Source organism: Pan troglodytes, chromosome 2 (genome assembly GCF_028858775.2).
Source record: "Pan troglodytes isolate AG18354 chromosome 2, NHGRI_mPanTro3-v2.0_pri, whole genome shotgun sequence".
In the NCBI taxonomy this organism is placed as follows: domain Eukaryota; kingdom Metazoa; phylum Chordata; class Mammalia; order Primates; family Hominidae; genus Pan; species Pan troglodytes.
The window spans coordinates 41,175,379-41,190,054 of record NC_086015.1 but is presented as its reverse complement, the minus strand read 5'-3'; the positions used below and the strand labels follow the sequence as shown (position 1 = coordinate 41,190,054).

General features: G+C 41.9%; 1 protein-coding gene across 50 annotated transcripts in view; it reads left to right on the top strand.

Annotated features, from left to right (window-relative positions):
* Positions 1-1,974: 1,974 nt before the first annotated feature.
* The window catches only part of LRRFIP2 (LRR binding FLII interacting protein 2), a 124,168-nt gene continuing 111,466 nt past the window's right edge, over positions 1,975-14,676 (top strand). For 25 of the 50 annotated variants that reach the window (XM_024355403.3, XM_054681648.2, XM_024355401.3 and 22 more), the window contains exons 1-2: positions 2,450-2,614; positions 3,831-3,897. The gene's annotated coding sequence lies outside the window, so the exon portion shown is untranslated. The other 25 variants (XM_024355402.3, XM_024355398.3, XM_024355400.3 and 22 more) reach the window with 9 other exon arrangements.

Genomic DNA, 14,676 nt, shown 5'->3' with positions numbered 1-14,676 from the left:
CAGTGTGAAACACAATATTACCGTGTTTGTGAAAGGCAACTTTTGTGAAAACCACAAAAATAAGTATTTGCTCTTATGAAAGGAAAAAATTTATTGCTTGGCCTCATCAAAGAAAACTGAAGAATTTGCTATGAAAGGAACAAAAATGTACAAATTGTACCACCTCAACCCCCCAAACTGTATAAACAACTGGAAAATTTTCCTTCATCTATTGATACAACCCCAGAGAAGCCAGTCCTCACAGACCTGGGGGCATTCCCATGTCAGAATATTCCAAAAAGATCTAGGAACACATACATTTGGCAGAAATAAATCAATTAATGTGCAGGGAAAGATTGCCCATGAAATAATTTATGGTGATGCATTTAGTAGGGCCAGAGAAATCTGAGTTCAAATTTTGGCTCTTCCAGCTACTAGTTTTGCTACCTTAGGTATGTCACAATCTCTCTGAATCTCAATGTCTTTGTTACTAAAGTGGGTATAATGATACCCATATCTCAAGGTTAGTCCTAATACTGGAAGAGATATTTAAGTTCCTAGCACAATGCTGTGTAAATAGAAGGTGATTAAGTGTTAGCTACCTCCCAGTCCCTTTTCCCAGAAACACAATGCAAAATATTTCTGCTGGTTTGCATGAATCAAAACAAGTGGCTAAGGAGAAGAATTAAAAGGGCAAGAGAATCTAATGTATTATCCAGACAATCTATTAATTATGTCGTTAATATTTAATACGTGTTGGGTTTTTGGTATTATTCAGGTACTGCATCTGAATAGATCCTCTCCCTTTGTCTTCAACAAATTTGGCAAAAGATGTCATTAATCATTTTATTCAGATCACAACATGCCAACGTAAAAATCATAGTTTTAATGTTTACTCATGACTCTGAGAAATATAGTGACATAGAAACAGTGAAAAGGTAAATAATTTGTCTCTCAAAGCTGATGGGTATAATTCTCCCTGTCTCTCGAACCTCCCCCATTAGTGCCACAGTGCCAGCCTCCATAAACTGTAAGGGTGATCAAGCCTTCTGAAATTGCAGGGGAAGTGGGCAGCACAGAAACAGCCCTTAGACGGCTTTAGAGAGAGGTGCTCAACATGGAATTAGTGGGCTTATTCAGGGGGTTCTGGAATCTGCAGTCCCTGTATGTAAAGTCGTGGTTAGGTGTATTTCGTGCCTTTTTTGTCAGGAGGCTCCTCAACTATCACTTCCTCCTAGAGGTCTTTTTTAGCCATCCTATCCAGCCAGAGGCTTCGTCTACAAAATCTTTTTCATCACTCTGTGTGTTTCCTGTAAAGCCATACTACACCTGTCATTACCTTGTTTGTTTGCTTCAGCCCGTCTATTCCACTAAGGTAAGCTTTTCAAATGCACGACCCTGGTCCTTCCCCAGTGCCTTGAACCTGGTGGGCCTCGTTAGATATTTCCGGAATAAATAACAAGTCCGTGTCTATCAGATTTTTAAGACTCTATACTCCTCCCTCCATCCCGCTCCCCGCCCCCCCCTCCACCTCTCGCGCAAGCATTCTTCTCCAGAAATAATTTTAAGGTCATGCGTCTTCATTTTTGAAACGAGGCTTGGGCATTTCGACCACACCCACCCTCCCTCCCTCGCATACTCGTTTCCTAACAGAGCGCTACTCCAGCCCACTTGCCCAAGCCCACCAGGCCGCAGGGTTTGAGGCAACCAGGGGTGGGGCAGCCCTGAACCGGAACAAGTGTCAATTCACATTACCCGCACTGGTCCTGGTTCGAAGAGCCTGGGCAGGAACCGTAGGACCCAGAGAAGCCACCCGCCCAAGGCCGCCTCCGGCCTCCGCCCCGCCAGCAGCCCAGGGCCCCGCCCTACCGGCAGCCGCGCCTCGCCGCCCTCCCTCCAGCTTGGCCCTAACGGCTCGCAATGGCGGAACAGGGAGCCAGGGGCATCGCCGCTTGGGGAACCTCACCCGCCGGCCCAGGGCTCAGCTCGCCGTGTGACAGCCCCGGGTACTTTGCCCAGCGGGGTGCAAGCCCGGACCGCGGCAAGCGCCACTCCCGGGCAGTCGCGGCCACAACTGCTTCCGGGTGAGTGGGTCGTCGACCCTGTGGCCCCGCCCATCCTTCGCCTCCTCGGTCGGCCGCTCAGGCTGCGGCTCCTCCCGGGGCCGGTTCCCGCTGTCTCAGCCGCGGCGCAGAGGGCACATCGGCCTGACCGACTAGCCGGCTGCCAGTGCCGGGAGCCGCCGCGTCCATCCCCGCCCGCCTGGCCGGGGACCCAGGACTGAGTCGTCCAGCTGCGCCCCTCGCCCATAGCCCCAGCGGGCGCCGGGCGGGCGAGCAGCTCTTCGGCCCTTCCCGGACAGCGACGCAGTCGCAGAGCGCGCCCTAACACAGGTAAGGGCCGCTCCTCCCGCCAGCCCGGTGGGAGCAGGGAGCGGGGAGTTGGGAACCTTCTTCCCGGCCTCCGCAGTCCCGTGGGATCCGCGCCGCCTCCGACCTCGGCTAGGGGGCCGGGCTTCCCTGGGGACTGGCCGGCCCGCGGCGGGCTCCCGGGCTGGGGTCGCCCCCTGCCTGCGGCGTTCTCAGACATCCCGTCTGATTTCTAACGCTCACCCTTCCACCGCGCTGGGGAAAAGGTACGTGTTATTCCCACTGTGGGAGAAATTAAATTGGGCAGCTGTCCCTCCGTTTCGGGTGCCCTAGGCGCCTTCTCTTCCTCCTTAGACGCCACACTACGGTTCTGTCCCAGGACGAGCACCCCCAGGGAACGGTGTCAGGACGGTGTAGGGCGTAGCATTTTTTGGGAATTTTACTTCTTCCTCCTGACCTGAGCTGGATCGCGCGGGTTTAACAGGCGCTAGCTGGGTTAATACTTGACTAATATGAGGCGTTATTGACACCCAGATTGTTAAGTTACAGAACTCCAGTCAGCCCTGCCTGTGAGTAACCAGCAGCATGCAGGAGGACCTAAGGAAACCCACTTCTTTTTCTTTCTTAGAGGGAAAAAAGTTCAAGTGTTTGCTTTACTTTTTTCACCGTGGGAGATACAAATACAGGCTGCTGAGACATGGCTAGATAAATATTGTATCCTAAACCTTAACTGTTAGTAGCTGGTTTTCTTTGAGTTTCCATTTAGTGACTCAGCGTTTCTACTATAAACAGAAAAATTGTAGAGTGGATTGATTGACTAAAAATGATATGTAAGGATAAGGGTGGCTCTTAATTTTTTTATGTTGTCATAATGGGAAGAGAATGTGGATGTAGTAATGAAACAGAGAAGGAGCGGGAGAGCGGGGTATGGATGTATAAGTTCTTAATCAGTGTTTAAAATAATATTTTTTCAAGATAACATTTTATTTTGGGGATAAATCTATATGAAAAAGTGCAATTATTGGAGAATGCAGTGTTGCAAATAGAATTAGTTGGCAGGGACTCCACAGTTGTGGTTTGAATATCTTGCAGCACTAACCCTGTTTAACCAACATCATGCTCTGTTTAACAGATGCAGAGATAATGACCTAGTATTATAATATGTAGAATAAGAATTTCGGAAAGTGTGATTCATTTCGAAGGTAGATCACTCACTTTGTGAATCATTGCTATGAATCTGAAAATTGAAATAGAGGAAACCTAAGTTCGTATCTGCCTAATGAGATGGCATTCTTTACTCATTTTATAGGAAGTGTTGTATTATGTTTTGTTAGGTCTGTTGCTGGATATTTATCATCGTGAAGAATGGTAATGAAATGAAAGTTGAAGTATTTGCAGAATGCTGGAATTTAGAATAGTTTGTTGGTTTTTAAGTGATTGCTTTGATTTTACTCCTCCCCCCCCCCCTTTTTTTTTTGCCAGATGTGGGAAGATAAATGAAGGGGTCTAGATGTAAATGTCAGTGGAAAGGAGAGCTACCACCACTAAGGTACGAAAATGTTCATTGAAAGAATTTGCACTATACAAAATAGTCTTTTGAATGGAAAGCATCACCCATTTTTGTGATTCTGTCTTTAAAAATGTAGAATGAAACTACATGAGTTATTAAGTTCTGTTCTAGAAGAAAGTGTGTATTGAAGTTGTGATTGGAATGGATTCACTTTAAACTAGAAGTAGCTTTTTATTGCTGAAATGTAATTTGCTCATTTTTGACTTTAAAAATGTTAAGTAAAATAAGGTTGAAATCACAGAGTTCTTAATACCCTTACCCTTGTTTTTCTTTTCCTTCTGTTAGAGTTCAGCTGATTTTTACCTTGATTTTCATTTATAAAGAACTTTAGTTAAAAAATAATGGCAAGTCTATCCTGTTGGTCTAGCTTACTAAATTCCTTTACTTCTTTCACTAAATTTTGGCATCTTTTTTTTACTTTGGATATCCATTATATTCAGAGTGTTCCCTAATGTTGCTTTTGATTTTTGTCCAGCTAATTTAAATAGTGACTTAAGAGTTTCAGTTCCCTGTGAACACAGATTCCCTTTTGGAAAATCCCTTGTGGAAATCACCGTAACTGACAGTCTTGATAGGTAAATATGCAAGGGAAACCTTCCTAGGTCAGGATTTAAGTATCTCCGTTAACGAAAGGAAAAGGTAATATGGAGAATATATTTGGCAAAGTATCTCTGTCTCTCAAAACAAAAACAAATCTTTATTAGAAATGAATTTAGCAAGAGGGAGGGAGCAATTTCTTGAAGAACTCTTTGTGGATTGGTTACCCTGTTCCTAGTGTGAGAAACAACAGAGTTGATGATATATAGAAAAAAATAATTCTTGCAGTGTGCTGGGAATGTTGATGAGGATCATTCAAAAGGAAATAAAATTCTTCTGTCTTTATCTTAGGATCATTATCCATTGCACCTGCAAAATACAGGCTGTTTCATAGCTTTTTCCTTTTAGGTAGTTGCTTTCTATGTGGAACATCTAAATTGAGAGATGGTCCTTTAATAGGGAAAATGTACTACTTTGTCCAGTCTGCAAATAAAGAATATAATCTGTGATCATCATTTAAAACTCAACTTTTGGAAGCCAAGGCAGAAGGATTGCTTGAGCCCAGGAGTTTAAGACCAGTCTGGGCAACATAGTGAGACCCTGTCTCTACAAAAAAATTAGCTGGTGGTGTGTCCCTGCAGTCCCAGCTGATTGTGAGGCTGAGATGGGAAGACCACATGAGCTCTGCAGTGAGCCCTGAAAACACCACTGCACTCCAGCCTGGGAGACAGGGTGAGACCCTGTCTCAAGAATAAATAAATGAAACTCAACTTTTTTTTTTTTAGATGGAGTCTCGCTCTGTCGCCCAGGCTGGAGTGCAGTGGCGCAATCTCGGCTTACTGCAAGCTCCGCCTTCCGGGTTCATGCCATTCTCCTGCCTCAGTCTACCCAGTAGCTTTGACTACAGGCGCCCGCCACCACGCCCAGCTAATTTTTTATTTTTTATTTTTTAGTAGAGACGGGGTTTCACCCTGTTAGCCAGGATGGCTTCGATCTCCTGACCTCGTGATCCGCCCGCCTTGGCCTCCCAAAGTGCTGGGATTACAGGGATGAGCCACCACGCCCGGCCAATAAAACTCAACTTTTAAAACTTCGGAAGGAAGGAATTGAACAAAACTTGCCTTGTGAACTTTTTGGCTTATAATAAATTATGCTGGACTTCAAAGGGGTCAAACAACTAGGCTAAAAACTGGGTTGATCATGTGTTATACTTCTTCATTAGTTCATTATTCATTTATTTTGATGGGGAGGTCAAGAGATAATTCCACTTCATAGGGAACATATGTATGCGTTTGTTTTAGCCTAGTGGTAGGGAGAGCAGTAGATAAAAGTAGAGATAATTAGGGAAGGGGAAGAAATGGCATTATAGAAGGAGAATGCTTATTTCATGGGTTCAGCAGATGTTTATGGGACTTTTAAAAATTGATAAAACATTTTAAAAAGTGGTATATGATGAAAAGAAAGCCTGCTTTCCACCACAAACTCCCAGCCTTTCCTTACCCCAACCCCCCAATCCAAGTAACCATATTCAATCACATATGTCTAGGAGAAATATATTGTATCTTTCATTCTTATCTTTGGCATATGAAGATCTTTTTGTATTTAGCACATATTTCTTACTTTTTTTAAAAAGACTGCATGCCTTGCTAGTGTAGATGAACCATAATTTATTCATTTTCCGTAATTTATTTTACCATTTTCTATTGACAGATATTTAGGTTGTTTTTAGCCTTCTACAAACACTGCTGTAATGAACAATACATATATAAGTCTTTGCATTAGTTAGTATCTATACAGAATGTATTTTCAAAGTGTGACTGTAAGATTGAGACTGAAGTTATGAAAAGTTAAAACTATTTCAATCCTATGTTGGCTTTATTTATAATAGAATTTAACTTATTTCTTGGGCTTGTGGAAGGGGAAAGGAGCTCTTAATTACTTTGTATTCTTTATCCATCTCTCCATTTAAAAAATATTGCAAATTATTTTATAAGGTACTTAAAAACATTTGAGTGTCAGGTGATTAATTTTATTTGTATTGGTAAAAGTAGAAATATTGTGGTTTGAAGACTGGTACTGTCATATAGAAGCATTTATATTTGATAATAGTTAAATGGCTACATCTTAAGTAGATTGATTGTTTCAGAATTTTATGACCAGTATCAATTAAAAGCATTGTGTATAGTTTAACTTCTTGCCCTGCATAAGTCGGCTACTATATTATTAGTCAGGAAAGAAGTAAATAATCTACCTCCTTTTTTCCTTTACCTTCCACATCCTAATCTATACATAATAAAATAAACCTCTATGGAGTTTGAGATCCAAAAATCCTTTTGCAAACTAGAGTGCTATTTGATGGATTACTTTCTCAAGGCAGGAAGGAGGTACAGATTCAATCTTTATTCTGCAAAGTTTTTGTAAACAGAATAAAGGAGGCTTAGGTTTGATGTTATATAGGTTACTTGTGGCCAGGAGGAGGTTCAGGATTCTTTGCCTTTTTGAAATGAGAGAGACACTAGAGAAAAAAAAAAAATTACATACTGAAGGGCTATAGTTTGATGAAGTCGGAACTCATGAGTGGCAGCTTCCCTGGCTTGTGCCCAGGGTCTATTTTGAGACCTTGTCAAAGCTTGCCTGACAGAACCTACCACATAACCATAATCTGGCCTGGTCCTCTTGCAAGTCAGGAAGGCCTGCGGTTTAGGATCAGTGGCAAGCACAGAAGGGGGAGTTATAAAGGACATTTTGCCTTCAGAAGATTAAGGCTAGGTTTTGGGGTGAACAACTACTTAGCCCGTATATCCGAGGATCCAAGTTTTTGGTGCTACCTCCTCCTCCCCTGCTTCTTCCTCTTATTAAGGAAAGCTAAGGAATAAAGGTTTTGTTTGTTTGTGTGTTCGTTTTGAGACAGGGTCTCACTCTGATGCCCACGCTGGAGTCCAGTGGTATGAACACAGATCACTGCAGCCTCGACTTCCTGGGCTCGGGTGATTCTCCCACCTCAGCCTCCCAAGTAGCTGGGACTACATGCATACATCATCACACAGGGCCAATTTTTGTATTTTTTGTAGAAACGGGGTGTCCGCATGTTGCCCACGCTGGTCTCTAACTCCTGGACTCACATCGTTCACCCACCTTGGCCTCCCAAATTGCTGGGATTACAAGCATGAGCCACTGCGCCCGTCCAGGAGGAAAGTTTTTAGAAAAAGGTGCACAAGAAAGAGCATAGGATTGTGCCAGCATTGATGTTATCTTCTGGTTATATGAGAGTGTTTGCCAAGAATCGGTCAAATGTTTTACATTAGGGAAAAAGCATTATTGTTACTGGCATAGGGAGGGCCCCAGTTAAAATAGCAGTCCAATTCAGAGACCTTTGTATTTGTCGTTAAGATCAAAAGGACTCTTGGAATAATGGACTATGCTACAGGATTATTTTGAGTTCAGATAGATAAATTAGCTTCTTCCCAAATTCTCATTCTGCTTTTCCTGTGGTACTGTATAGTATCATGAAGTTATATCTTTAAACTCTTAGTTTGTACTATGTGATGTCTTATGAAAACCTTGATTTGTTTATACTTAGTGAATGAAACACTTGGGTTTAAAGTTCTTTAACTGATGTCACTTCTTAGGCTAGAAAGCTGTTGAAAGAGCTTAGTGTTCCACCCTTAGACCAAGGTTCATGTCACCATATTTAACAGCAGCTTTGTATTACGGTCAAGATTGTTTGAAGAATTCAGCATACAAACTTAATTTACAGATGCAAGCCTGCAGATGGACCCCCCCCCACCCCCACTTTTTTGCTTTAGATTAGGTTGTGACTGGAGGAAATTTAGTTTTCCTTTGCCTTCAGTTATTTGCAGTTGTTCACATTTATGATGATGAGAATGATGATGATGATAATGTATTTAGGATTCAGTGTGAGGAGAAAAAATAAACTAGTTTTTCTTTCTTCCTTACCAGTTTATTCCCATTATCTTATTTTCCCTTCTCTGTCTCTGCCTTCCTTTCCTCCTCGGGAAAAAAAAGAAAAAGAAAAGAAATAAAAAGCAGCAGTGAAAGAAAGTGGTAAAGAGCTGGGAAAAGCCTTGGAATACATACCAGGGTGCTTTCTCAGAGGTGGAATATAAACACCTTCATTAAAGAATCATGGATTATCTTTTTCCATTGTTTTCATTTTGAACCCTGTATATCTTAGTGTTCCTTCATTACCACATTTTAACTACTTTTGATATAACAGATATCTTTACTGCTTTAGGGAAGCAAATTTAATTTTTATGTTACTGTTCTGAGCATGTTGTTCCTTACATGCCCACTTTCCTAAGTAGAAATATATTAACAGCTAGGAGAAATCTTTTGGCTTTCTGTTTTGTAAGTTAGAGTATACCGTACTGTATGCAGAGGATTAGGATGTTAAAATATTTATTTCCCTGTTAAATGGCTTAAATCATGAACAAACTGAATATATAGCATTGCTTTTTTTAAAAAGTGAGTATCCCAGTTAAGTGACCTAAGGATTATAGGACTAAATGTAGAAAAAAATTCAGCTTTAGATTAGATGTTTTTTCCCTTGTCACAGATAATGCTGTATCTAGGTGAACAGTCAAGGAAATGAGAGGGCATTGTTCTTGTTGTCTTGCCAGATTCATCCTTTGCAATCAAATAAAGTTTGTTTTGTTTTTAAAATTGTGGTACAATATAGATAACATAAAATTTACTCTGTTGACCTTTTTTGAAAATATTTTTATTAAGGTAAAATACAGTCATTTGTTGCTTAATGACAGGAATATGTTCTGGGAAATGCATCATTAGGTAATTTTGTCAAGCAAACATCATAGAGTATACTTACACTAACCTGGACAGTATAGCCTACTACACACCTAGACTATATGGTATAGTCTGTGGTTCCTGGGCCATAAACTTGTGCAGCATGTCACTGTACTGAATACTATAACTGTAGACAATTATAACACAATGGTAAATTTTCGTGTATCTAAACATAGAAAAGATACAGTTAAAATATGATATGAAAGATTAGAAAATAGGCCAGGCATGGTGGTGTGCACCTGTAATTCCAGGTACTCAGGCTGAGGTAGGAGGATCACTTGAGATCAGGAGTTCTAGGCTGTAGTGTGCTATGAGCACATCTATGAATAGGCACTGCGTTCCAGCCTGGGCAACATAGTGAGGCCCCATCTCTTAAAAGGGCACACGTGTATAGGACAGCTCCATTATAATCTTATGGGACCACTGTAATATGTGTAATCCATTGTTGACTGGAACATCCTTATGCAGCACATGACTGTGTACATAACTTAAAATTTATCATTTAAACCATTTTTAAGTGTACAATTCAGTGGTATAAAGTACATTTACATTATTGTGTAACTATCACCTCTATCCATCTCCGTAACTTTTTCATCATCCTAAACAAGCTCTGCCCATTAAACAATATCACCTCATGCCCATAGCCCTTGGTAACCATTGTTCTACTTTTTGACTCTATGAATTTGTGTACTCCAGGTACCTCGTATAAATGGAATTATGTAATATTTGTCTTTGTGTCTGGCTCATTTCTCTTAGCATGATGTCTTCAAGATTCATCCATGTCATAGCATGTATCAGAATTTCATTTGTTTTAAGGCTGAAAAATATTCCTTCGTATGTTTATACCATATTGTTTAATCATCTTTTGATAGATGGGTTGTTTCCATCTTTCTGCTTTTGGGAATAGTGCCACCATGAATATGAGTATGCAAATATCTGTTTGAGTGCCACATTCAATTCTTTTGTGTATATACCCAGAAGTGGAATTGCTAGTAATTTGATAATTACCAAATTTCATTTGGTAATTCTATGCTTAATATTTTGAGAAACCACCATACTATTTTCCACAGTGGCTATACCATTTTACATTACCACCAGCAATGCACAAGGGTTCCAGTTTCTCCACATCCTTGCCAACATTTACTATTTTCTGTTTTCTTATTGATTGATTTTTATTTATGTTGAGTCAGGGTCTCACTCTGTCACCAAGACTGGAATGCAATGGCCTGACCATAGCTCACTGTAGCCTTGACCTCCCGGGCTTAAGTGTTCCTTCCCACCTCAATCTCTCGAGTAGCTGGGAGTACAGGTGTGCACTGCCATGCCTGGCTAATTTTTGTATATTTTGTAGAGATGAGGTCTCTCCATTAGCCCAGGAGGGTCTCAAACTCCTGAGCTCTGCCAGCCTTGGCCTCCCAAAGTGCTGGGATTACAGGTGTGAGCCATTGTTCCTGGTCCCGTTTTCTTTTTTTTTTTCTTTTTTCTTTCTTTTTTTTTTTTTTTTTTGAGACAGAGTGTTGCTCTGTTGCCTAGGCTAGAGTGCAGTGGCGCGATCTCGGCTCACTGCAACCTCTCCCTCCTGGGTTTAAGCGATTCTCCTGCCTTAGCCTCCCAAGTAGCTGGGACTATGGGCACCCGCCACCACGCCCGGCTAATTTTCGTATTTTCAGTAGAGACGGGGTTTCACCCTATTGGCCAGGCTGGTCTCGAACTCCTGACTTTGTGATCTGCCCACCTCGGCCTCCCAAAGTGCTGGGATTACAGGCGTGAGCCACTGCGCCCGGCCTGCTTGTGCCTGGCCCTGTTTTCTAACACAAAAAAATCTATTATTTTTAAAATAAAATCTCTAATAGGGTGGTATTTCACTGTGGTTTTGATTTGTATTTCCCTGGTGATGGGTGACATTGTGCATCTTTTCTTTTTCTCTTCTTTTCTTTCTTCTTTTTTTTTTTTTTTTTTTGAGACAAGATTTTGCTTTGGCACCCAGGCTGGAGTGTAGTGGCACAATCATGCCTCACTGCAGCCTCGACCTCCTGGGCTAAAATGATCCTCCCACCTCAGCCTCTCCATAGCTGGGACCACAGGCATGTACCACCATGTTCAGCTGATTTTCTTTTCTCCTTCTGTTTGTTTCTTTTTTTTTTGAGACAGAGTTTTGCTCTTGTTGCCCAGGCTGGAGTGCAATGGCGCTATCTCTGCTCACTGCAACCTCTGCCTCCCAGGTTGAAGCGATTCTGCCTCAGCCTCCCAAGTAGCTGGGATTACAGGCATGCGCCACCATGTCCAGCTAATTTTGTATTTACAGTAGAGATGGGGTTTCTCCATGTTGACCAGGCTGGTCTCGAACTCCCAACCTCAGGTGATCCGCCCACCTCAGCCTTCCAAAGTGCTGGGATTACAGGCATGAGCCACTGTGCCTTGCCTCTTTTTTTTTTTATATTTTGTAGAGACATGTTGCCCAGGCTGGTCTCCAACTCTGGGTTCAAGCAACGTCCAGGCTGGTCTCCAACTCCTGGGCTCGAGCAATACTCCTGCCTCAGCCTCCCAAAGTGCTGGGATTACGTATGTTGAGCCATCATGCCCGGCTGAGCATCTTTTCATGTGACCATTTTTGTATCTTCTTTGAAGAAATGTCTACTTATGTCTTTTATCTTTTTAATTGGGTTTTTGTTGTTGCTTAGTTGTAGGAGTTCTTTATATCAATCCTTTATCAGCTATGTGATTTGCAAATTTTTTTTTATTCCGTGGTTTGCCTTTTTACTTTTTGATAGTGTGCTTTGATGTACACAGTTTTTATTTTATTTTATTTTATTTTATTTTATTTTATTTTATTTTATTTTATTTTATGTTATGTTATGTTATGTTATTTTAAGATGGAGTCTTGCTCTGCCCAGGCTGGAGTGCAGTGGCCCAATCTCGGCTCACTGCAACCTCCGCCTCCTGGGTTCAAGCTATTCTCCTGCCTCAGTCTCCTGAATAGCTGGGATTACAGGCATGCGCCACCACGCCTGGCTAATTTTTGTATTTTTAGTAGAGACGGGTTTTCACCATGTTGGCCAGGCTGGCCTCGAACTCCTGACCTCGTGATCTGCCTGCCTTCCAAAGTGCTGGGATTCCAGATGTGAGCCACCGCGCCCTGCCCAGAGTTTTTAATTTTGATGAAATCCAACTTACCTTTTCTTTTGTTGCTTGTGCTTTTGGTATTATGTCCAAGAAATCATTGCCAAATTCAATATCATGAAGTTTTTCCCATATATTTTCTCCTACGAGTTTTATGGTTTTAGCTCATTTGTTTAGGTCTTTGATCCATTTTGAGTTTTTTCTTCTTTCTTTCTTTCTTTCTTTCTTTCTTTCTTTCTTTCTTTCTTTCTCTCTCTCTCTCTCTCTCTCTTTCTTTCTCTTTTCTTTTCTTTTCTTTTTTTTGTGACAGAGTTTCTCTCTTGTTGCCTGGGCTAGAGTGCAATGGTGCAATCTCAGGCTCACTGCAACCTTCACCACCTCCTGGGTTCGAGCAATTCTCCGGCCTCAGCCTCCCGAGTAGATGGGATTACAGGCACCTGCCACCACGCCCAGCTAATTTTTGTATTTTTAGTAGAGACAGGGTTTCACTGGTCAGGCTGGTCTTGAACTCTTGACCTCAGGTGATCCGCCTGCCTTGGCCTCCCAAAGTGCTGGGATTATAGGCGTTAGCCACCATGCCTGACCCCTGAGTTAACTTTTCTATATGGTATAAGGCAGTGGTCCCCAACCTTTTTGGCACCAGGATTCAGTTTTGTGGAAAGCAGTTTTTCCATGGACGGGGGTGGGGTGGGTGGGGGGGTTGGTTTCGGGATGAAACCATTTCATCTCAGATGATCATCAGGCATTAGATTCTCATAAGGAACGCACAACCTAGATCCCTCACGTGCACAGTTCATTTTTTTTGTTTTTTTGGTTTTTTTTTGAGACAGAGTCTCGCTCTGTCACCCAGGCTGGAGTGCAGTGGTGCAGTCTCGGCTCACTGGAAGCTCCGCCTCCCAGGTTCACGCCATTCTCCTGCCTCAGCCTCCCAAGTAGCTGGAACTACAGGCGCTCACCACCACGCCCGGCTAATTTTTTGTATTTTTAGTAGAGATGGGGTTTCACCATGTTAGCCAGGATGGTCTCGATCTCCCGACCTCGTGATCTGCCAGCCTCGGCCTCCCAAAGTGCTGGGATTACAGGCGTCAGCCACCGCACCAGGCTGGAAGACAGTCTTATATAATGTAACATAGTTATGGGAGTAGCATCCTATATAACCTTTGCCATATTCTGTTGGTTAGAAGTAAGTCACAGGACCCACCTACATTCATGGGGGAAGTAATTACACAAAGGTGTGAACAGTAGGAAGGGCGATCAGGGTGGGGAACCACCTTAGAATTTGTCTACCATAACTGATTACAAAATAGCATGTTTTAGGAACTTTTTTTTTTTTTTTTTTGAGACGGAGTCTTTTTCTGTCATCCAGGCTGGAGTGCAGTGGCATGATCTTGGCTCACTGCAACCTCTGCCTCCCACATTCAAGCAATTTTCCCGCCTCTGCCTCCCATGTGGCTGAGATTACAGGCGCCTGCCACCATGCCTGGCTAATTTTTGTATTTTTAGTAGAGATGGGTTTCACCATGTTGGTCAGGCTGATCTCGAACTCCTCACCTCAGGTGATCTGCCCACTTCAGCTTTCCAAAGTGCTGGAATTACAGGCATGAGCCGCCATGCCCTGCCATATTAACCAATTTTTGTTTAAAAAATAATGTTATTAAAATAGGAGTATCTTCAGATGGTGGGACTTACTGGTGGTTTTATTGTTATTTTGTATTTCTTCACTATTTCATCCCACTTTCCCTCCCTGCAACATTCCAATTTTGAAATTTTAAATCAATAGTTGGTGTTTTCATTATAATGAAATAAATATTGTTTACTGATCAGCCATGTAGTATATCATACTTGTTTCCTTTCTTGTTTAACTTTGTTTTTTCAGGGAGTTAAAATTTGCCTTTTACATTTGCATAATTTTCTGTTTACCTGTTGCTTTCCCCCTAAATGCGCCAACAGATTTTTCAAGAGTCTTCATCTATCTATGTATCTATCCATCCATCCATTCTAGCTTATAACATCAATTTATAAGCTATAAAACGAATTTATTTTGCATAAAATAATTAGTTGTGAACTATAGATAAATATAAAACAAAAATACAGTTTTAGGAAGAAGAATACATGAACACCTGTGGTCTCACTACCTAGGTCAAGAAATTACATGTTACATTTATCCTAGAAGTTTCCTCAAGATATCCTTTAATGGCACCCCCTCCTTCCCAGGAAATCACAAGCCTATTTTAACATATTAGTCATTCTCTTGGGACCATTCTCTGCTCAAGCCTG